Source organism: Triticum urartu, chromosome 1A, assembly GCF_056163025.1.
Source record: "Triticum urartu cultivar PI428250 chromosome 1A, HENAU_Tu73, whole genome shotgun sequence".
Lineage (NCBI taxonomy): Eukaryota > Viridiplantae > Streptophyta > Magnoliopsida > Poales > Poaceae > Triticum > Triticum urartu.
This window is the reverse complement of record NC_141873.1, coordinates 86,207,794-86,232,714: the sequence shown is the minus strand read 5'-3', so window position 1 is coordinate 86,232,714 and position 24,921 is coordinate 86,207,794.

Here is a 24,921-nt window from a genome sequence, read left to right as displayed (position 1 = left end):
GAGAGGTATCTCTAGGCCCACTCGGTAATGCATCATCATAATGAGCTCAATGTGACCAAGTGGTTGATCACGGGATCATGCATTACGGTACGAGTAAAGTGACTTGCCGGTAACGAGATTGAACAAGGTATTGGGATACCGACCATTGAGTCTCGGGCAAGTAACGTACCGATTGACAAAGGGAATTGTATATGGGATTGATCGAATCCGCGACATCGTGGTTCATCTGATGAGATCATCGAGGAGCATGTGGGAGCCAACATAGGTATCCAGATCCTGCTGTTGGTTATTGACCGGAGAGTTGTCTTGGTCATGTCTGCGTGTCTCCCGAACCCGTAGGGTCTACACACTTAAGGTTCGGTGACGCTAGGGTTGTTGAGATATTAGTATACGGTAACCCGAAAGTTGTTCGGAGTCCCAGATGAGATCCCGGGCGTCACGAGGAGTTCCGGAATGGTCCGGAGGTGAAGATTTATATATAGGAAGTCAAGTTTTGGCCATCGGGAAGGTTGTCGGGGTAATCGGTATTGTACCGGGACCACCAGAAGGGTCCCGGGGGTCCATCGGGTGGGGCCACCTATCTCGGAGGGCCCCATGGGCTGAAGTGGGAGGGGAACTAGCCCCAGATGGGATGGTGCGCCCCCCCCCATGGGCCTCCCCTACGCCTAGGGTTGGAAACCCTAGGGGTGGGGGCGCCCCACTTGGCTTGGGGGGCACTCCACCCCCCTTGGCCGCCGCCCCCCTTGGAAATGGCATCCCCTAGGGCCGGCGCCCCCCTAGGGGTCCTATAAATAGTGGGTGGGAGGGAGGGCAGCTGCACCCTAACCCATGGCGCCTCCCTCTCCCTCCCGTGACACCTCTCCTTCTCGCCGTGCTCGGCGAAGCCCTGCCGAGATCGCCGTAATTTCCACCACCACGCCATCGTGCTGCTGGATCTCCATCAATCTCTCCTTCCCCCTTGCTGGATCAAGTTGGAGGAGACGTCTTCCCAACTGTACGTGTGTTGAACGCGGAGGTGCCGTCCGTTCGGCGCTAGGTCATCGGTGATTTGGATCACGACGAGTACGACTCCATCAACCCCGTTCTCTTGAATGCTTCCGCGCGCGATCTACAAGGGTATGTAGATGCACTCCCCTCTCTCTCGTTGCTAGATGACTCCATAGATTGATCTTGGTGATGCGTAGAAAATTTTAAAATTCTGCTACGTTCCCCGACATCTACCTATGAAGAGAGCAAAATAATGTATAGCAGGAAAGTGAATGCTCCCTATGGTAGCCTGTGTAATATCCCTAGATTCTCCCACAATTATGCTAGCAGGAAAATCTCTAAATTCAGATTTGTGAGGATCCCTTATACTACCCCATTGTGGAAGTTTGCATGCAGTGGTAAAATCCTCTAAGTCCATGGTATAAGATTTATCATAAAGATCAAACAGGACAGTTGGAGAATTACGTGAAGTTGAAAATTCAAACCTCCTCACAAAGGAGCTAGTGAGATTATGATACTGACTGCACTTCTCTTCCTCGAAGATCACAAGATCGGCGTTACGCAAATATGCGTTGAATTCTTCTTTAATTCCTGCTTGATCCATAAAATTTTCAGAAGGCCACTCACAAGGACGCACTGGAGCGTCTCTTGGTGGCTCTTCGTCAACATCACGCATTGCAAGCCTGGGTCCTTGCTTCCTTGAGGAACCACCTTGAAACATTTTCCTAAGCATTTTTCTTCCTCTGAAAAATTCTGAAATTTTTTAGTAACTTCAAAATAAAAGTAAACGAAACTCAATAATATTTTTAGCAACTAGTCCTAGAAGTGTCTAGGGCCTATATCATCCATCAAAACTACTTGGAACCATATAAATTTGACATGCAAGCTCAAGAACAGGGTCACCTAAGCATCAAAAATTTGCAATGAATAAAGCACCAGAACAAAAACTAATTGGACCAATGGACGAGTCACATACCAAGGAACAATCTCCCCAAGCAGTATTGTGAGAGGTGCTTTGAGCAAGGAGATCGAAAATGGTAGCAAAACGATCTTGGACTCGGGTTTGAGCTGGTTATTTGTGTTTGGGGGAGGAAGGAGTGTATGGGTGAAAGGATAAGTGGAGGAGGGCCACCATGGGCCCACAAGGCAGGGGCGCGCCCTAGAGGGGTGGGCGCGCCCTCCACCCTCGTGGGCAGGTAGTTGGCCCCCCTGGTGTGTTCTCAGTTCCATAAATCCTCAAATATTCTAGAAAAAATCATATTTAATTTTCAGGGCATTTGGAGAACTTTTATTTTCGGGGTATTTTTATATTGCACGGATAATCAGATAACAGACAGACAAATATTTATTTTTATTTTATTTAATATGAATAACAGAAAGTAAAGGTGGGGTACGGAAGGTTGTGCCTTCTAGTTTCATCCATCTCATGATCATCAAAAGGAATCCACTAACAAGGTTGATCAAGTCTTGTTATCGAACTCATTCCGAATAACATGGAACCGGAGAAATTTCGAATAACACTATGTTACCTCAACGGGGATATGCACATCCCCAATAATAGGAATATCATATTTCTTCTTGACAGTAGGAAGAGGAAATTCAAAACCTCCAAATATAATCGATGGAATTTTTCCAATAGAGTTGATACTATGAACTTGAGGTTCTTTACCATTCATTACCATTAACATGAAAAGTGACATTGCCTTTAGTGCAATCAATAATAGCCCCAGCAGTATTCAAAAAGGGTCTTCCAAGAATAATAGACATACTATCGTCCTTGAGAATATCAAGAATAACAAAGTCCATTAAAATAGTAACATTTGCAACTACAACAGGCACATCCTCACAAATATCGACAGGTATAACCGTTGATTTATCATCCATTTGCAAAGATATTTTAGTAGGTGTCAACTTATTCAAATCAAGTCTACGATATAAAGAGAGAGGCATAACACTAACACCGGCTCCAAGATCACATAAAGCAGTTTTAACATAGTTTCTTTTAATGGAGCATGGTATAGTGGGTACTCCTGGATCTCCAAGTTTCTTTGGTATTCCACCCTTAAAAGTGTAATTAGCAAGCATGGTGGAAATTTCAGCTTCCGGTATCTTTCTTTTATTTGTAATAATATCTTTCATATACTTAGCATATGTAGCGACCTGACCCGAATGGATCAAGTCTCTATGCTTAAGTGTCATCCCTGGATCGGTATGCTGACACACACAGTACTCGAAGGATTTATAACAGAGATAAATCACATGTATAAAGTAACGTAAATACTATTACCTCAATCCATATAGCGGAAGCAACAAGGTTGTGGATTCCCATCAACACCAACGGCAAAGTTGAGTGTAGAAATCGTAACCCTAACGTATCACTTACTCGTCGTAAGATAATCCTGCAACATGAGACATTGCAGCCCGAAACGGGTCAGTACATTGAATGTACTGGCAAATTCACACCATAGAGAATGATGAACAATGGCTATCACTACATGCATATTTGGCTGGTGGAAAAGCTCTATGGTTATAAGGTTTTTGCGTAAAGCCAATTTTTCCCTACTGCAAAGGAATAAATTTTATTTAACTATCATGGTGGTTGTTGAACATTGAGAATGGTTGACAACATTCTCAATCCCAATTAAGTGATTAAAACCCAACAACATTAATTAGAAGTAACATGATGAGATTCACTCAAGTACTAGATACTCAAGTTGTCCATAACCGGGGACACGGCTAATCATGATTAGTTTGTACACTCTGCAGAGGTTTGCGCACTTTTCCCCACAAGACTCGATCGCCTCCGTTTGGTTTCTCACACTGCAAGGTGTTTGAGAAGACGGATGACCGAGACACAGTCTTTCAGAAGCGCTAGCACCTTACATGTGGGTAGACCGGTACACCTACTTTCCCCTACATCTGCTAGTCTACCCGTAAGAGTTCGCACAGCTTAGTCAACTATGCCAGAGCCCATAATGGCTTGTGGCTGCACACGGAAGTTTCTAGCATGAAAGATCTTATGATCCCTTTGAGCCTGGGTGGCGGTCCAAAAAAAACAGGCAAGTCCTGATAGACATCAGGTGCCTCAATCCACCCAGATGTGTGTTTAAGTTGCCACCTTAGATAAACCATTAAAATTATCAACTCACATCTGTCATGGATATCACTCACCCAATCCACGTCTACTAGCATAGCATGGCATAAATAGCAAGCGTAGAAGTAACTCCCAAAGGTTTCATAATAATACAGGTAATAGGTACTACCTCATCTACTTCCCATCCCTCAATTTAATTAGATCCTAATCATGCAATGTGAGAGGATTGATCTAATGCAGTAAAACATGTGTTGTAGAAAAGGTATGATCAAAGTGTGAACTTGCCTGCAATGTTGATGATTCGCACACAAAACTCTTGATAGCTCTACTCGTCACACTCCGGTCAATCTATCGTAAGCAAACAATAGTAACCACACATAAGCAATCACTCAACAGATCAGAAAGATCGAAGAAGACGATTCGGAAACATCAAAACCAAGCAAATAACTCTTGCAACATAAAACAATTTCTAACAGTACCAAAATTATGTGAATTTGGCCTTATTAGAAGGTTTAGGTCAAGCGCTTCGATTTGCAAAAAGAATCAACTCAAACGGAGCTACGAAACTCAAGTTATGATCAAACGAAGTTTGAATTCAAATCTGATCTAATTCAAATTTTAAACTTTTCAAAAACATGTTTGAGTTGGATTACTGGATAGAGGAGATCATAACGAAGAAGTGGGCGTTGGTTTTGTTGGATTTGGACTAACGAGTAAAAAGTTATAGTCATTTGAAAAACAGGGGCTAAACTATAAAGAAAATCCTCACATATAGGTCCCTGGCCGAAATTAAACAGAAAAAGAAAAAAAATCTATCTAACGAACGTTCGCTGTAGAAGCTTACATAGGGAACGTTTCCTAATTAAAGAAAAGGTTTATGGTTTTTTTTAAACAGAATTGATATGGTCCTTTGGATCCAGATCTGACGGCGAGGGAGGAGCGGGGAGTTACCGCGGTGGCGGCGGCGGTCAACGGCGAGCCGGGACGGTGGCGGCGGCTCGGGTCCGACCGGGGCGGTGGCTCTGGTCGTCCAGGAGGGCGGCGAAGGGGCCAGGGAGGGGCGGCGCGACGAGACGAGGAGGATGGCGGCGTCGACGGTGATCCGCAGGACGGGACGGAGCGGGGCGGCGACGGTGGTTCTCGCCGGCGACTGCGGCTTCCGGCGGATGCGGCGCGTCGGCTGAGGGAGAGAGAGAGAGAGAGAGAGAGAGAGACGGGGCCCGGCTCCGCTATTTGAGGAGGGGAGGCGAGGCGATTCCTTGCGCGAGGGGCCAGGGCGGAGCTGCGGACTCCCGCCCGGTCACGGCGGCGCCGGTGAGGCGTGCGGGCGGCGGACTCCCGCACGGGAGGGAGGCGGTGCGGCGAGGCTGGGCTTTGGCCTGGCCCGGTTGGCTGGGCCGGCCCAGTCGGCGAGGGAGTGTTTTTTTCCACACAAACAAAGAGGGATAAAACAAATAGAAATATATATATATATTATATAGGCATATGATATATCCAAATTTTCAGAAAAAGATTTTCTACAACATGGACATTTTTATAACTTCAAATAAAATCCACACAAATTCAGATAAATCAAAGAGTGCTACTGGTCTATTAAAATGCAACAAAAATCATTTTAAAAATACCAAAATGATTCCAAATTAATTTTTCTCCAATTTTCTATTGTAGGGAATCATGTTACCCTAATTTCCATATATTTTATTTTTGGAGAAAAATAATTTTAATAAAACTCAAATAAATCCAAATTGGAAATTAATTCCAAAAGGACTTGAAATCGATCCTTTGAAACTCCCAACTCATATTTCATATAATTTGAAGATGTCATTTTATCTTTGCTCGTGAAAATCATTGAGTTGCATAAAGTTCCAGAATCGGAAATATTTTCAAATGAAATTCAAATGTTTTCAACACCCCTTGTCATTTAAATAAATGGAAGAAGTCATGTCATCTTATCTCCGGGGTTTTGTGTTTGAAAAGAATTTGAATTCATGGAGATCAGAAAGCAAATATGAAAGTTTGGGAAAGTCCTTTTATTCCCTCTCATTTAACTTTCAAAAGTTTCGAATTCACTCACTTTCAGTCAATCAATCAAACAATCAATCAAGTCTATCTATTTAATATAACATTCCAAAATTTAGAATTTTGGGATGTTACAAACCTACCACCCTTAAATGAATCTCGTCCTCGAGATTCGGAGAGGCTAGCAAGAAAAAGGTTAGGGTTTGGGGGTCTCCTCAAAATCCATCAATCGTCTCCGGGGTCTGGGGTGCTACCACCCTTAGAAGCATGGTTACGGTTCTATCAAAACTCATATACTCCATCCTTATTCTTGTCAGTGTCGGTCTTCTCAAATCCTCGGAAAATTCCTTCTCTGGCTCTTCCGATAGTGGCATAACCTTTTCCTCACTTCTTCTGTCCTTTCCTCTTGGTAAGGTTATTCCGAGATTGGGTCTTCTTAGCTGATGGGTCGGGCGCCAATACTAATCAACTATCGACATCTCATGGTGGTCAACAATTTATGGTTTCTCCTGTAGGAAATGGGTCTGGGTTGATCCTCACCGTATAACCTATGGTTGGCAAAGCTGCCGTGTACAAGGGAAAAATACCTATACCATTCTAAGGTTTAACAAGGTTTAATATCGTCGTCTCTCTACTATAGGTAAGTCACTCAGATTTACCATTCCATATAGCAAGGCGAATAATAAGAGTAAGTCGGTATGGTGATCAATCCATCCCGCACCCAAATCATTACCTTGTATACAGTTTAGCGGATCTCGCATTCTAACACTCGGTCATCCTCACAAGCATTGCAGAATTTCTCTTGTCGACGAACCAAGTTCGGATAAATCCATAGATTCTGCAAGCCAAACAACCATCTATCGTTCCTTCACAACTCTCAGGTTTTGCGTTACTCCTATAAAATCGTCTATCGATAAGGGCATATCCTCTTCCAGGGTTTTTTCCTTCAGCAAGAGTGTGTTTGCTTCTTGGCAGGTCCTGGGGCCTGTGGGTTATGGCACATCTCATCACTTGTAGTCCTTGAACTTATCATTGGGCAACTGATCATTATTCCAACTTCCAACTTCCTAGTATTCTTAAATCCATCCAATTGTACTGTCTTCCTTCCGTCTATTGGCACCAAACTAGGACATGATTACTCAGACTCATCATGGAATTTCCATTGATCCATATTTCCAACATCATACCTCCTTTATATCCAATAGTACCTCATCTCTTCATCCTCATGGGATATCCCTCATACCGGGATAAAACTTATACTTATGAAGTCCATATTCCACTTCGTGGAACATCATTATCCTTTCCGCGGGCAAGCGTCCTTACAGGGGAATATTGGCCATCTATGCATGGCACTTCTTCAACTGGGAAACGTGAAACACATCTTGAACTCCTAACAGTCCTTCGGGTAACTCAAACTTGTAGGCCACTTCTCTCATACGCTCCAAAACTCGGTATGGTCCTACAAATCTCGGGGCTAACTGTCCCTTAACTCCAAATCATTTTACTCCTCGCAGAGGGAACACATGCTCGGTCTCCAATTTCATAGACTACCTCCTTGAGTTTTTTTGAGTCTACATAACTCTTCTGCCTGGACTGAGCTACCTTCAATCTATCTCGAATCAACTTAACATTCTCTTCTGACTCCTTTGATCACATTTGGTCCAAATAACTGACGGTCTCCAACTTCATCCCACATACTCTTGGGGCATCACACATATCGAGACAAAACTCGTATTCATTTTGTCCGAAATCAATTACAGGGTACTACCACCCTTAAAATGCACAAATCTTCCATAGACCATATTTCTCTTATCCTCAAAATGGTCAAAATTCTTCTTCATAGAGTAACAGCTCATAAAATCCATATCAGTACCAACAATGCTACTTTATTCATTCTCAAATGATTACAATCTCTCGCTTCTCCATTACATGTCTCAACTCAACACCTCAATATAAAAGAAAAATGTTCTCACTTCTACTACTCCATTTCTTTTGTTGTAAACTCAACTATCTAGCACATGTTTCCTTCTCCTTGGGGCATTCTCTAGCAAAGTGCCCTGCTCCATTACCACTAAAACATATTACTTCTAATAAGTATTGAGGTTTCCTTTTTGGGCAACTATTGAGGTAGTGCCCTGACTCCTTGCACCTGTAACAGGTGATATGACTCAGGTTCCTCCTGGGCTCCAATCGGTTTCTCTTCCTGGACTTTTCCATTCCAAACAGGGCTTCTATTTCCTGTGGGTCATATTCTACTTCCTCTATTGGGAATTCTACTAGATCCCCATTCATACAATTCTGGGAGATGTGTCCTTCTTCTCCACATGAATAGCAAGACTTAGTGCATGGTTTAATTGGCTCTTCTTTGGGTGTGTCCTCCACATCTTCCTTCATCGAAGTTTCTTCTAAAATTTCCATGAGGGCTCCTTTCTTTACTTCTTTCTTCTGCTGGATGGTTCGTTGTACCATGGGTAAATGTAACACTTAGCAGGATAGTGGGTAGTCCCTTCACACAAGAAACAAGTAATTTGCCTAACTGGGCATTCTTCAACTGGGTGACTTCCTTCACAATTAGGGCATTCATCCTTGTGTTCTTTATGGGTGTGTCCGATTTCTCCACAAATCTTGCATGCACCAGGTTTCTTCATATCCTTTCCATAAGGATTCAACTTCTGGGACACAAACCGAGACTTTAGCAAAGTCAACTTAAATTCTTTCCAAGTGGTTACTCCTTGCCATCCGTTGATGGTTTGGTACATCCTCCACCAAGTAGCAGCACCTCTTTCAAAGCATTGAAGAGCATGCTGGGCCATATCCTTTCCGACTATAGGGTTGTTCTCCATATGATCCTCCATGTTCTGAATCCATCGGTCTGTCTCCAATTGACTCATTGGCCCCGAAAATACAAGCTCATCTCCATTCATCCTCTATTGGGTCCATGGGTTTGAGGTGAGATAAGAGAGATAGAGAGGGATACACACAATACAAACAAAAGTTTTGAAAAGGCAGATTTTTGTTGTGGCTGTCGAAAAACAACAAACAAATGACAGCTCACAATCGTCGCATCTAATGTAGGTGTATAACAGGGGTTTGGTCTTGTAAGGTCAACGTCGCCAAACTCTTCAAGTCTTGTTCATGCCTCCAATGGCTTCTTCCGATCATGCTTGTCTTTCTCAAGTTCTTTTGCCAGATCAATCTCAGTTGACGTGAAATCTCTCATGACATCCTTTAATATTCCGGAGTTGCATTTCAAACTTCTGGTTTCAACATCCTTCACATGAACCATGGTCATACTGTCCTTCAGTTCCTGACAAATCTTCGGTATCTCGAGGTTGTAGCTCCTCCAGCTTGGCTACTTTCGCGTCTAAGTTCTTCACGAAATGCTCCATGTCAAAATACGGCTTCTTGTAGCTCCATCTTAACTTCTTGATGTACTACTCCAGATCCTGGTGATACACCGGCTAAGGTTAAACTTCATCTTACTAATAGGTGCTCCATCAGCCTTCTTCCATCCAATCCATTCTGAAGAAATGCATCCTTAACTCAGCACGGTGACAATAGCATCAGCGGGCGATGACATCACGGATAACCGTGTTTCTGCTCTTGTCATTCCCATGAGCTCTCATTCCATAGTTGATATCTCCTGCCTTAGGGTTTTCTTGACAAAACTTTGAGTTCTCAACTCTCCATATTTTGACCTTTCTCCAATACACCTTGATCTCGGGTATTGACAACTTCCATAGTCTGCCAAGTTCCATAAGGGTAGCCTTCCTAGGTCATACAAATCTGGGGATTCTTCAGAGCCTTCAAATTCTCCTAGTCTTCAGAGTCTTCAACGACTGTAGTTTCCACTACTATAATGTATGGTAAAATCCTCTTCATTCCGAATGGTCTTACTTGTCTGATATCCTGTACTTCTTGGAGTGGTCTCATCAGTGGAATCCTTCGTGTGGTCAAAAGGAAAAAGGGGGTATGGTCTAAAAAGAATGTTTGAATAAGCTCAGAAGAGAAGAGAGGTAAAAGATCTTTTTGAAAGGGAAAGTTGTAGAGAAAAGTCTTTGCTATGGGCTTGCCAGTTTCTAGGGTCACGTCCTACAGTCAACATGTGCTCTGATACCATATTGTAGCGACCTGGCCCGAATGGATCAAGTCTCTGTGCTTAAGTGTCATCCCTGGATCGGTATGCTGACACACACAGTACTCGAAGGATTTATAACAGAGGTAAATCACATGTATAAAGTAACGTAAATACTATTACCTCAATCCATATAGCGGAAGCAACAAGGTTGTGGATTCCCATCAACACCAACGGCAAAGTTGAGTGTAGAAATCGTAACCCTAACGTATCACTTACTCGTCGTAAGATAATCCTGCAACATGAGACGTTGCAGCCCAAAACGGGTCAGTACATTGAATGTACTGGCAAATTCACACCATAGAGAATGATGAACAATGGCTATCACTACATGCATATTTGGCTGGTGGAAAAGCTCTATGGTTATAAGGTTTTTGCGTAAAGCCAATTTTTCCCTACTGCAAAGGAATAAATTTTATTTAACTATCATGGTGGTTGTTGAACATTGAGAATGGTTGACAGCATTCTCAATCCCAATTAAGTGATTAAAACCCAACAACATTAATTAGAAGTAACATGATGAGATTCACATGATATTCAAGTACTAGATACTCAAGTTGTCCATAACCGGGGACACGGCTAATCATGATTAGTTTGTACACTCTGCAGAGGTTTGCGCACTTTTCCCCACAAGACTCGATCACCTCCGTTTGGTTTCTCGCACTGCAGGGTGTTTGAGAAGACGGATGACCGAGACACAGTCTTTCAGAAGCGCTAGCACCTTACATGTGGGTAGACCGGTATACCTACTTTCCCCTACATCTGCTAGTCTACCCGTAAGAGTTTGCACAGCTTAGTCAACTATGCCAGAGCCCATAATGGCTTGTGGCTGCACACGGAAGTTTCTAGCATGAAAGATCTTATGATCCCTTTGAGCCTGGGTGGCGGTCCGAAAAAAAAGAGGCAAGTCCTGATAGACATCAGGTGCCTCAATCCACCCAGATGTGTGTTTAAGTTTCCACCTTAGATAAACCATTAAAATTATCAACTCACATCTGTCATGGATATCACTCACCCAATCCATGTCTACTAGCATAGCATGGCATAAATAGCAAGCGTAGAAGTAACTCCCAAAGGTTTCATAATAATACAGGTAATAGGTACTACCTCATCTACTTCCCATCCCTCAAGTTAATTAGATCCTAATCATGCAATGTGAGAGGATTGATCTAATGCAGTAAAACATGGGTTGTAGAAAAGGTATGATCAAAGTGTGAACTTGCCTGCAATGTTGATGATTCACACTCAAAACTCTTCATAGCTCTACTCGTCACACTCCGGTCAATCTATCGTAAGCAAACAATAGTAACCACACATAAGCAATCACTCAAAAGATTAGAAAGATCGAAGAAGACGATTCGGAAACATCAAAACCAAGCAAATAACTCTTGCAACATAAAACAATTTCTAACAGTACCAAAATTATGTGAATTTGGCCTTATTAGAAGGTTTAGGTCAAGCGCTTCGATTTGCAAAAAGACTCAACTCAAACGGAGCTACGAAACTCAAGTTATGATCAAACGAAGTTTGAATTCAAATCTGATCTAATTCAAATTTTAAACTTTTCAAAAACATGTTTGAGTTGGATTACTGGATAGAGGAGATCATAACGAAGAACTGGGCGTTGGTTTCGTTGGATTTGGACTAACGAGTAAAAAGTTATAGTCATTTGAAAAACAGGGGCTAAACTATAAAGAAAATCCTCACATATAGGTCCCTGGCCGAAATTAAACAGAAAAAGAAAAAAAATCTATCTAACGAACGTTCGCTGTAGAAGCTTACACAGGGAACGTTTACTAATTAAAGAAAAGGTTTATGGTTTTTTTTAAACAGAATCGATATGGTCCTTTGGATCCAGATCTGACGGCGAGGGAGGAGCGGGGAGTTACCGCGGTGGCGGCGGCGGTCAACGGCGAGCCGGGACGGCGGCGGCTCGGGTCCGACCGGGGCGGTGGCTCCGGTCGTCTAGGAGGGCGGCGAAGGGGCCAGGGAGGGGCGGCGCGACGAGACGAGGAGGATGGCGGCGTCGACGGTGGTCCGCGGGACGGGACGGAGCGGGGCGGCGACGGTGGTTCTCGCCGGCGACTGCGGCTTGCGGCGGATGCGGCGCGTCGGCTGAGGGAGAGAGAGAGAGAGAGATAGAGAGAGACGGGGCCCGGCTCCGCTATTTGAGGAGGGGAGGCGAGGCGATTCCTTGCGCGAGGGGCCGGGGCGGAGCTGCGGACTCCCGCCCGGTCACGGCGGCGCCGGTGAGGCGTGCGGGCGGCGGACTCCCGCACGGGAGGGAGGAGGTGCGGCGAGGCTGTGCTTTGGCCTGGCCCGGTTGGCTGGGCCGGCCCAGTCGGCGAGGGAGTGTTTTTTTTTCCAGACAAACAAAGAGGGATAAAACAAATAGAAATATATATATTATATAGGCATATAATATATCCAAATTTTCAGAAAAAGATTTTCTACAACATGGACATTTTTATAACTTCAAATAAAATCCACACAAATTCAGATAAATCAAAGAGTGCTACTGGTCTATTCAAATGCAACAAAAATCATTTTAAAAATACCAAAATGATTCCAAATTAATTTTTCTCCAATTTTCTATTGTAGGGAATCATGTTACCCTAATTTCCATATATTTTATTTTTGGAGAAAAATAATTTTAATAAAACTCAAATAAATCCAAATTGGAAATTAATTCCAAAAGGACTTGAAATCGATCCTTTGAAACTCCCAACTAATATTTCATATAATTTGAAGAAGTCATTTTATCTTTGCTCGTGAAAATCATTGAGTTGCATAAAGTTCCAGAATCGGAAATATTTTCAAATGAAATTCAAATATTTTCAACACCCCTTGTCATTTAAATAAATGGAAGAAGTCATGTCATCTTCTCTCCGGGGTTTTGTGTTTGAAAAGAAGTTGAATTCATGGAGATCAGAAAGCAAATATGAAAGTTTGGGAAAGTCCTTTTATTCCCTCTCATTTAACTTTCAAAAGTTTCGAATTCACTCACTTTCAGTCAATCAATCAAACAATCAATCAAGTCTATCTATTTAATATAACATTCCAAAATTTAGAATTTTGGGATGTTACAGCATAAGGATTGGTTTTGAGCATATCAGTTAATCGCATACGCAAAAAGATAGGTCTAATCATTTCAGTAAGGCGCTCAAAATCCTCATCATCCTTTTCTTGGATGGTTTGGGAGGAAAGGGCATGGGTTTCTGAACCCAAGGCTCTTTTTCTTTACCATGTTTCCTAGCAACGAAGTCTTTCTTATCATAATGTTGATTCTTTGATTGTGGGCTATCAAGATCAACGGCTGGTTCAATTTCTATATCATTATCATTACTAGGTGGAGCATCATCATGAGCATTATTATTAACATTATCACTAGTTTCAGTTTCATTGCCAGGTTGTGTTTCAGCATCAGAAATAGAAATATCATTTGGATTCTCAGGTGTTTCAACAATAGGATCACTAGAAGCATGCAAAGTCCTATCATTTTTCTTTTTCTTCTTTTTAGAAGAACTAGGTGCATCTAAATTATTTCTCTGAGAATCTTGCTCAATTCTCTTAGGATGGTCTTCAGGATACAAAGGTTCCTGAGTCATTCTACCTCCTCTAGTCATAACTCTAACGGAATTATCGTTACTAGTCGTCCACCCATGCCTTCGCACGGGCTAGTTATCTTAAATTTCATTGCTATATGTACCCTTGGATTAATTAAACGAGTTACTTGTATTATCCATTCTTCTGGTAGTAGCTGCTTCAAAGATAATTTTGTAAAAAATGTTATTACCATGTTAATCAAGAATAAGACATTATAATGCGCTAACATGTAAAAATAAGTATTTTTATGTGAGAATGCATCAAAATGATTCCTCTAGGTAAAAAAATTCATGTACTCTTACCAAATATATGTATTACCAAGTTATACTCTTGAACCAATGGAAGCTAATGAGTTACATAATTATTGGGTATTTTTCAGGGATTATATTTCAACAATCGATATCCACATGCACTTAAGACAAAACTAACGATAACACTCTATCAACATTAACACTTCATGGATAGATGGATCATTGTTACACATTTAATAATCATCCCATCCATGTAGAGCAAGAAATTGTTTTTTGAATACCTTGCCAAGATTAATTAGAGAATACCCTCCTTTCTTACATTATCTGAGTGGCTATATACATATGTTTCATTATATGAGAATGCAAATACATATATGCAAAACCATATTTTTCTTCTTAGAGAAAGAGAAATAAAGACTGAACTTTAACACCTCGCGATGGGTGTCTATTGAAGCTGTTGGCAACATGACGTCAAAATAACATGTCTAACCATTTATGTTTACACTACATAAAAAATGAAAAAAGAAGAGTTACAACAACTGTTTATCATCGACTCTAATTTCTCAATGTCATTTACTGAAATGAAAATTTATTGTTCTTTGGCATAATTTCATGACTTTTTTTTACATAATTTGCAGTCTACTTAACATGTGTTTTGTATATAGTTATAAACAGTTGTTGTGACCCCTTGTAGCATTACTATAAAAAATAGTTGTTGGAACTCGTTGTAATGTTCTAACTCCTTGTAACGATCATTGTAACCTTGGAGTCTACTCCCTTTGTAAATAAATATAACAACGTTTAGATCACTATTTTAGGGATCTAAAAACACTTATATTTCTTTGGATGGAGTATACTTAACATGTGTTTGGTATATACATGGTTTTCTTTTATTAAACAAACTATAAAAGGAAATGTCTGGTTGCTTAAGTTGACTATCATCCACCATAATGCCAAACACATGTAGTAGCAAAAAAAATGCATTCCCTCAGTCATGTACTTCAGAGGTTTTATATCCGACTTCTCTTAATAAGTTACAATGATCGTTGTTGCTTTTGTGCCAACTGCATATTGATGTGTGCTCTAATTATAGACCAATAAATCATGGGATGACCTTGGAAATCAAAATATGCTGATGTGCGCTTTAATGATAGAACAATAAATCATGGCATGACCTTGCCAATCAAACTATGCATACAACTCATTCTACAGGAAAGAAAATGATAAAACAACATGCATGCTATTGAGTACTTGTACTTTGATAGAGAAAATTCAGTGCACAGCATTTGAGGACACACTCTCTCTAGAATATCTAGAAAAAGGAGTGTTCAAGTTATGGCTATTAACACGGAATTCGATTCAAAGCCTCCAACCTACAGTCAAGCAACACACGTACATGTAGTTTGTTCAAAGCATATCTGCACATGGGTTCTTAGTGAACAACCAAGTAAGATAAATTTGTTCTCATAAAAAGAAGATAGTTTGGTAGTTTGTCCAAAATTGTAATCATAGGATCAAACTCACCCTTTGATCGACAAAAGGAAAAACTTATAGAACAGTAAGCCTGAATGCAGATTAGAAAGAAGAGAACCCTATTTTTTCTCTGGTTCTTATTCTGGTCTTCACCCTAGTCCAAGAAAGGCACATGCTTATTTAGAAGTAGAAACGTTATACGTGGTTATTTTAGTATACGTAGGGCAGTACACTAAGGACGATGAATGGCCTGCGACCGGCAGTCGGAGGGTTGGGCCCAAGTGGAGATAATCTGTCGAAGGGACAATGCAAACGGCCTGGGATATTTTCCTTTGAGCGAACCTGGGCAAAAAAATTGTTCCTCAATCTGGTTTCTTGACAACAATATCTATTTTTTCAAGAAAAAGAACAATATCTATTAATAGGACTCACCTTACGTACCTTCAGGATTGCCCAGAATTAGGGCGATAATATTTTAATTTGGCTAACCATACGTACTATGAGGGCAGTACAGAATTAAAGACAAACTCCTCTTTCTGATCCTTCTCCAAATGTCTTAGATATAGGACATTAACCCGGATGCATTGGAACTAATGGAAACAGATCACGAAGAACCGAAAAATTAATCCAGAACACACATTTAAATCTGTATCTTATATGCAATAGTGTTTATCATCATCTGCATGCATTCGTATTTGCATAGTCCATTGGGATGTCTCTAGAATATCTCAAATAAAATCATCTGTAGTAAAACCCTTTCTTGTATATAATGTTTCCTCAATATTCTAGAATGAGTGTCTGGCAGGTACTATTAAAGGTCTTGACAACAATATCAAATTCTCTCCAAAAAAGAACAATAATATCAATATGATTCACCTTAAGTACCTTGACGACTGCCCAGAATTCAGGCCCTAATATTTTAATTTGGCTCACCTTACGCCCTATGAGGCTAGCGTAGAATTAAGGACAAACTCTTCTTTCAGGTCATTCTCCAAATGTCTGAGACATAAGATTCTCAACTGGATGCTTTGAAACTAACCGAATCATACCGTGAAGACTTGAAAACTTAATATACACATTCTAGATCTGGCAAGCATCCGTATTTGCACAACCCGTTGGGCTGCTGCCTTATAGAAATTTCTTCTACAATATCTTTTCTGCTATCAGATTTCAGTATCTCATATTTACTCTTACTGAAATTTCTTCTGCAATTTTCTTTGAGCTACTAGAATTGATCATCTCATATATATTAACTCTTTTCCAAACCCATATTAACTGCGAGCTGCATGAGCCTTCCTGTTATGGTACACATATTTCTCCCAGCAACCACGTCACGCCATGTCAAATAACATGTTATCTTCTGAATGCACCTCTTGCTTGAAGTAAATATGCTTTCACATTAACCACTAGAAACCAATCACGTTTTATTTCCCTGCTTTCCCCTTTCATGGACATCATCTTCTTCATGTCTTGCGTCAAGATGCTTCTTTATGTGCTTCCTTCAGCACCATCTACATCATGTGCTCGTCCCTCGACCGCAACGGAAACTTCGGATGAAGCCATCTAGATGATGTTAATTAAATTTAGAAATCATCCTAGACTGGGATTTTTAATTCTGAAGAACACATCGAACATTAGCACCAGGCCAGCAATAAACCTACACATATGTTCAGAGTCACCTTATTTATGCAAGATGCTTGGTGTCTTCTAGGCTAGATGGATGGTGTCTCCAGCTCTTCTGCTTCAAGAATCCGGTAGTGATCATGTCGACATCCGCCCAAAAGCTGCACGCCAGGGACAATGATGATAAAGTGTCGGCCCAACTGATGCGGCTGGGAAGCCTTAGACCACCGTTGCTGCTCTTCCTTATCGAGATGACCAAGTACGAAGAGATTCGAATTCGAAAAAACACGGAAAAGGTGCAAGAGAGATAGCTGGACAACAGAACCTCAAAGCCTGCACCACTTAGGACAATGCAAAAGGAGAGGAGAACGATTCGTCCTAGATGGAATTAGGGGCGCCATGAGCGGGATAAGACGGCTTGGCCAAGGGGGCATGAATGGGAGAAGGGCATGAGTGGATCAAGGAGATCGGGGTCGGGGGTTACCTTTTTTTAAGATGGCCGGGGTTACCTTGGGTAGAAGAAACCGTGTATCTTACGTATAGGAAAGGAAATACGTAGGTTAGAGTTTGGGAAAGTTTTTCTATTTGACAATTGAAAGCTAACCTTTTTTTATAACGAAGGGATAGGTGGTTCTGACAATATAAAAGGGTGCGTGATGTCACAGGTGGGTGATTTTTTCAACTATAAATCAAAGATATAATGGTTTAAACTCAAAATTACATGGCTTAATCTACACCGTTATAACTCGTCCCCACCAGATAAATGGCTCGTAAATTCTAATTAACTTGGTAATTTCTAGGGAGTCTGTAATTAGTATTGGTATAGATTCTTATTATTCAATTCATTGAGCAAATCATTTTGAGCTTTAAGTACTTGTTCTACTTGAGTGGTAACCATAGAAGCATGTTTACTAATAAGTTTAAGTTCACCTTTGACATTAGCCATATAATCACCCAAGTGTTCAAGCATATTTGAATTGTATTTCAATTGTCTACCAAAATAAGCATTAAAGTCTTCTTGCTTAGCCATAAATTTATCAAACTCATCTAAGCATGGGCTAGCAATTTTAGTAAATGGGATTACAGCGTTATCATATCTATAGAGGGAATTTACCTTTACTACTTGTGTCGGGTTATCAAGATCATGAGCTTCTTCAATAGATAAAGGATTTGGAATATATGTTTCTTCAACAGGCGGTAAATTAAGACCATGTATTTCTTCAATAGGAGGTAAATTCTTAACATCTTCAGCTTTAATACCCTTTTCTTTCAGAATTTCTTTGCTTCTTGCATACCTTCAGGACTGAGAAATAGAATACCCCTCTTCTTCGGAGTTGGTTTAGGAATAGGCTCAGGAATTGGCTCTGGGGGTGTCCAATTATTTTCATTTGTCAACATATTATTCAATAGAATTTCAGCTTCATTCGGTGTTCTTTCCCTGAAAACAGAACCAGCACAACTATCCAGGTAATCTCTGGAGGCATCGGTTAGTCCATTATAAAAGATATCAAGTATTTCATTTGTCCTAAGAGGATGATCAGGCAAAGCTTTAAGTAATTGGAGAAGCCTCCCCCAAGCTTGTGGGAGACTCTCTTCTTCAATTTGCACAAAATTATATATATCCCTTAAAGCATCTTGTTTCTTATGAGCAGGGAAATATTTAGCAGAGAAGTAATAAATCATATCCTGGGGACTACGCACACAACTAGGATCAAGAGAATTAAACCATATCTTAGCATCACCCTTTAATGAGAATGGAAATATTTTAAGGATATAAAAGTAGCGAGTTCTCTCATCTTTAGTGAACAGGGTGCTATATCATTCAGTTTAGTAAGATGTGCCACAACAGTTTCAGATTCATAACCATGAAAAGGATCAGATTCAACCAAAGTAATTATATCAGGATCAACAAAGAATTCATAATCCTTATCAGTAACAACGATAGGTGAAGTAGCAAAAGCTGGGTCAGGTTTCATTCTAGCATTTAGAGATTGCTTTCTCCATTTAGCTAATAATCTTTTAAGTTCAGTTCTATTTCTGCAAGCTAAAATAGCTAAAGAAGCATCTTGATCAAAAACATAACCCTTAGGAATGGCAAGTGGTTCTTCATCATCACTTTCATCAGTATCATCAGATTCAATATTTTCAATTTCTCTAGCCCTAGCAAGTTGTTCATCAAGAAAAGCACTAAGTGGCATAGTAGTATCAGGCATAGAGGTAGTTTCATCATAAGTATCATGCATAGCAGAAGTGGCATCATCAATAACATGCGACATATCAGAACGAATAGCAGAAGGAGGTGTAGGTGTCGCAAGCTTACTTAAAACAGAAGGTGAATCAAGTGTAGAGCTAGATGGCAGTTCCTTACCTCCCCTCGTAGTTGAGGATCTTGGTTTTTGGATCTCTCAAGTTCTTCATAATGATAAGCAGATATATATCCCAAGTGACTCAAAGAATAGAGCTATGCTCCCCGGCTACGGCGCCAGAAAATAGTCTTGATAACCCACAAGTATAGGGGATCGCAACAGTTTTCGAGGGAAGAGTATTCAACCCAAATTTATTGATTCGACACAAGGGGAGTCAAAGAATATTCTCAAGTATTAGCAGCTGAGTTTTTAATTCAACAACAACTGGAAACTTAATATCTACAGCAAAGTATTTAGTAGCAAAGTAATATGATAGTAGTGGTAACAGTAGCAAAAGGTAACAGTAACAAAAGTAATGTTTTTGGTATTTTGTAGTGATGATAGCAATAGCAACGGAAAAGTAAATAAGCGGAGAACAAGATATGGAAAGCTCGTAGGCAATGGATCAGTGATGGAGAATTATGCCAGATGCGGTTCATCATGTAACAGTCATAACCTAGGGTGACACAGAACTAGCTCCAGTTCATTGATATAATGTAGGCATGTATTCCGAACATAGTCATATGTGCTTATGGAAAAGAACTTGCATGACATCTTTTGTCCTACCCTCCCATGGTAGCGGGGTCCTTACGGAAACTAAGGGATATTAAGGCCTCCTTTTAATAGAGAACCGGAACAAAGCATTAACACATAGTGAATACAGGAACTCCTTAAACTACGGTCATCACCGGTAAGTATCCCGATTATTGTCACTTCAGGGTTAACGGATCCTAACACATAATAGGTGACTATAGACTTGCAAGATAGGATCAAGCACACTCATATATTGATGAAAACATAATAGGTTCAGATCTGAAATCATGGCATTCGGGCCCTAGTGACAAGCATTAAGCATAGCAAAGTCATAGCAACAGCAATCTCAGAACATAGTAGACACTAGGGATCAAACCCTAACAAAACTAACTCGATTACATGATAGATCCCATCCAACCCATCACCGTCCAGCAAGCCTACGATGGAATTACTCACGCACGGCGGTGAGCATCATGAAATTGGTGATGGAGGATGGTTGATGATGATGATGGTGATGGATTCCCCTCTCTGCAGCCCCGAACGGACTCGAGATCAGCCCTCCCGAGAGGTTTTAGGGCTTGGCGGCGGCTCCGTATCGTAAAACACGATGATTTCTTATCTTTGATTTTTTTTCTCCCCAAAACTCAATATATGGAGGTGGAGTTGGAGTCGGAGAGGCAACAGGGGGCCCACGAGGTAGGGGGGGCCACGTGGAGAGACGGTGGGCCCCTGGCCTTCATCTTTGGCAGGTATTTTTCTTATTTTCTTAAAAGTGTCTCCGTGAATTTTCAGGTCATTCCGAGAACGTTTACTCCTGCACATAAATAACACCATGGTAATTCTGCTGAAAACAGCGTCAGTCCGGGTTAGTTCCATTCAAATCATGCAAGTTAGAGTCCAAAACAAGGGCAAAAGTGTTTGGAAAAGTAGATGCGTTGGAGACGTATCAAGTACATGGTCACTCACGACTCAAAACACTTCCTCCTCTATACCGTCCAAAAGGCGGTCCAATTTACAATCTTGTTGGGAATATTTGGTGGCCACCTCTACTTGGTCATATACTAAACTAACGGGAATTTCTTCCCCATTCGGCCCTAGCGGTCCGACACGAGCCATGTGATTAGGATCCAGCTTGGTATATCGCGTCTTCACCATGGCCCAGGCCTCTCGCGCACCCTCTCGGCAGGCCGATATCTTTCAAAGTCGGATACGTCGTCGCGCTCCCTGGAACAGCTCTACCAGCTTCTCCATACTTCCTAGAGGGGAGTCGGATGGCCATAAGGCCTTGGCTACACTCCGCATCACCAGCCGAGCTTGCTCGTGCAACTGCGACAGCCCTTGCAGAAGATCACTTGATGATCCGGACACCTCCTCTTCGGGGCGGTTTGTCAATACACCTGCAATTACAGCTATATCAGCTACTGTTACCTCGAAACTGTTATAAGATGAAAGCGGCAACGTACTGAATATGCCACCTCGCAGCTTCTTGTTCTCCTTCACAGAGTCCGCTAGCTGAGCTCAGACATCTTTCAGTTCTTCGCCTAGTTTGGTGTTCGAATCCTGGAGTTTCTTTTTCTCTTGAATGACTTTTGTCAATACACGCTTGCCCGCTGCTAGTAGCTTTTTGGCTCCGTGTTCTTCGCTTCGAGCGGCATCCAGCTACTCTCGTAATTGGTCTAACAACCCAACACAAAGATAAGCACCCAGATTCACACTATCAGTGTATCATTATGAAGTCTCGATAGAGGGAAATATTACCGGGAGATGCCTTGTATTTCTCCAGTTCAACATTGGCAACAAGTAGCCGGCGCTGACACTTTTCTAGTTCCTGAGCTAGCAGGGTATTATTCTCCGTAAGCACATGGTTGTACCTTGATCCTTAAATCAGTTGTTTCAACTCCTTTAAGTCTCGGGGGCTACTGGCATGTGGTTATCATAGTCATACAAACCAAATTTACCTGCACATTGCTACCTCTTGAGCTTGCGTTGGATTTCCCCGAAGAGGAAGGGATGATGCAGCAGAGTAGCGTAAGTATTTCCCTCAGTTTTTGAGAACCAAGGTATCAATCCAGTAGGAGGCCACGCTCAAGTCCCTCGTACCTGCACAAAATGATAGCTACTCGCAACCAACGCGATTAGGGGTTGTCAATCCCTTCGCGGTCACTTACGAGAGTGAGATCTCATAGATATAATATTTTTGGTATTTTTGGTATAGAGATGCAAAGTAAAAAGTAAAGGCAAAGTAAAAAAGCAAAGCAAGATTAAAGTGATGGATATTGATATGATGAGAATAGACCCGGGGGCCATAGGTTTCACTAGTGGCTTCTCTCAAGAGCATAAGTATTCTACGGTGGGTGAACAAATTACTGTTGAGCAATTGACAGAATTGAGCATAGTTATGAGAATATCTAGGCATGATCATGTATATAGGCATCACGTCCGTGACAAGTAGACCGAAACGATTCTGCATCTACTACTATTACTCCACTCATCGACCGCTATCCAGCATGCATCTAGAGTATTAAGTTAAAAACAGAGTAACGCTTTAAGCAAGATGACATGATGTAGAGAGATAAATTCATGCAATATGAAATAAACCCCATCTTGTTATCCTCGATGGCAACGATGCAATATGTGCCTTGCTGCCCCTTCTGTCACTGGGAAAGGACACCGCAAGATCGAACCCAAAGCTAAGCACTTCTCCCATGGCAAGAACTACCAATCTAGTTGGCCAAACCAAACGGATAATTCGAAGAGACTTGCAAAGATAACCAATCATACATAAAAGAATTCAGAGAAGATTCAAATATAATTCATAGATAGACTTGATCATAAACCCACAATTCACCGATCTCAACAAACACACCGCAAAAAGAAGAAGATTACATCGAATAGATCTCCACAAGAGAGGGGGAGAACTTTGTATTGAGATCCAAAGAGAGAGAAGAAGCCATCTAGCTACTAACTATGGACCCGAAGGTCTGAGGTAAACTACTCACACTTCATCGGAGAGGCTATGGTGATGTAGAAGCCCTCCGTGATGACGGCCCTCTCCGGCGGAGCTTCGGAATAGGCCCCAAGATGGGATCTCGTGGATACAGAAAGTTGCGGCGGTGGAATTAGGTTTTTGGCTCCTCTTCTGATCGTTTGGGGGTACGTAGGTATATATAGGATGAAGGAGTACGTCGGTGGAGCACCGAGGGGCCCACGAGGCAGGGGGCGCGCCCTAGGGGGGTGGGCGCGCCCCCCACCCTCGTGACCGCCTCTTTGACTCCTTGGAGTAGGGTCCAAGTCTCCTGGATCACGTTCGGTGAGAAAATCACGTTCCCGAAGGTTTTATTCCGTTTGGACTCCGTTTGATATTCTGTTTCTCCGAAATACTGAAATAGGCAAAAACAACAATTCTGGGCTGGGCCTCCGGTTAATAGGTTAGTCCCAAAAATAATATAAAAGTGGAAAATAAAGCCCAATATAGTCCAAAACAGTAGATAATATAGCATAGAGCAATCAAAAATTATAGATACGTTGGAGACGTATCACACATCTTTCAAATGTTGCCTTGTGGCCCTGTTAAGCCCATCTCGAGCAGCTCGAATGTATGCATCGGCCAAGCTCAAGGCGTTAAACGACTCTTCTGAAAAGCTAGGGTCTTGTAAAATGGCCCGGCGGCGCCGATGATTCATGGCACTCTCCACTTCCGAGTTGGTGACGGATACATCATTTGAGTCCTCGGCTGGAGGATAGTCCGGCGTCGCCCCCGCATCAGCCCATGTCTTCACGGCAGGATTTGAATCCTGGCTGCCGGAAGTACGTCCGCTTGAACCTCCGTATATAGTCTGGCACACCTTTTTCCTGACACATGGAAAATGGGAAGGTCACGGTTGGACGTGACTGCCCAGGAGCACATTGGCAAATTCATACCTCTTCGATGAAGGCCCGGCCATGTCTTCGTTTGCTTTCCTCTTGGAAAGCTTGCCTGGTGTGGGGGACACTCTCTTCGGAGATACCCATGGAGCGGTACGGCGCGCCGAACCCTTCCCCTTTTGAGCATATGATAGTGCGACGGGGAGAAGGAAGGAGAGATCTCTTTTGGATAAGGTGTCTTTGGATTACTTACGTGTGAAGCTGGAAGGAGGCCGGGGTAATCGGCGATAATGGGTACATATGTACCATCGTAGCTCATCTGATAGAATGTTCCCTCCTCAAGAACCATGAATATGTCCGGATCTTCTTCATATCCGGGGTCAAGATCCCGGTTACAATTCTCCGGCCGAGGGGCAGGGTCATGCATCCCATCGATAGCCTTTCGCCATTCCTATTAGGAACGGATAAGATGCTGCCTGTCAACGAATGATCCAGGGACAAGATAAAATAAGTGGAGCCGAACCTTACCCAACTGGGAGGATTGTACATAGAAAGTCCGTCTCGATATTGGAGATGGCTGAACTCCTCCTTCTCCCCTTTATATAGCTCGGCCAGAATCTTGGCTAGAGCGACAAGGGTCTTTGGGCCCGTTCGGCTGTAACGTGAGGTGTCATCTTCTCCGTTATAATGCCACATGGGCAGTCCTCGGTATTGGAGTGGCTGGACCCCCTGCGTTATATAAATCTCCATCACCTCGACTATTGACAATCTAGACTGGGAAAGCGTTTTAATCTTGTCCAGTAGCAAGCTGATCTCCGCACTATCCTCTTCCTCGAGGCTCCGAGGACGCCAACTATGGCTCTTCTTCAGTGGACCATTTGAAAACTCGGGGAGGCCTATGCGGACGGGGTCGGGTAGAGCAACGTCATC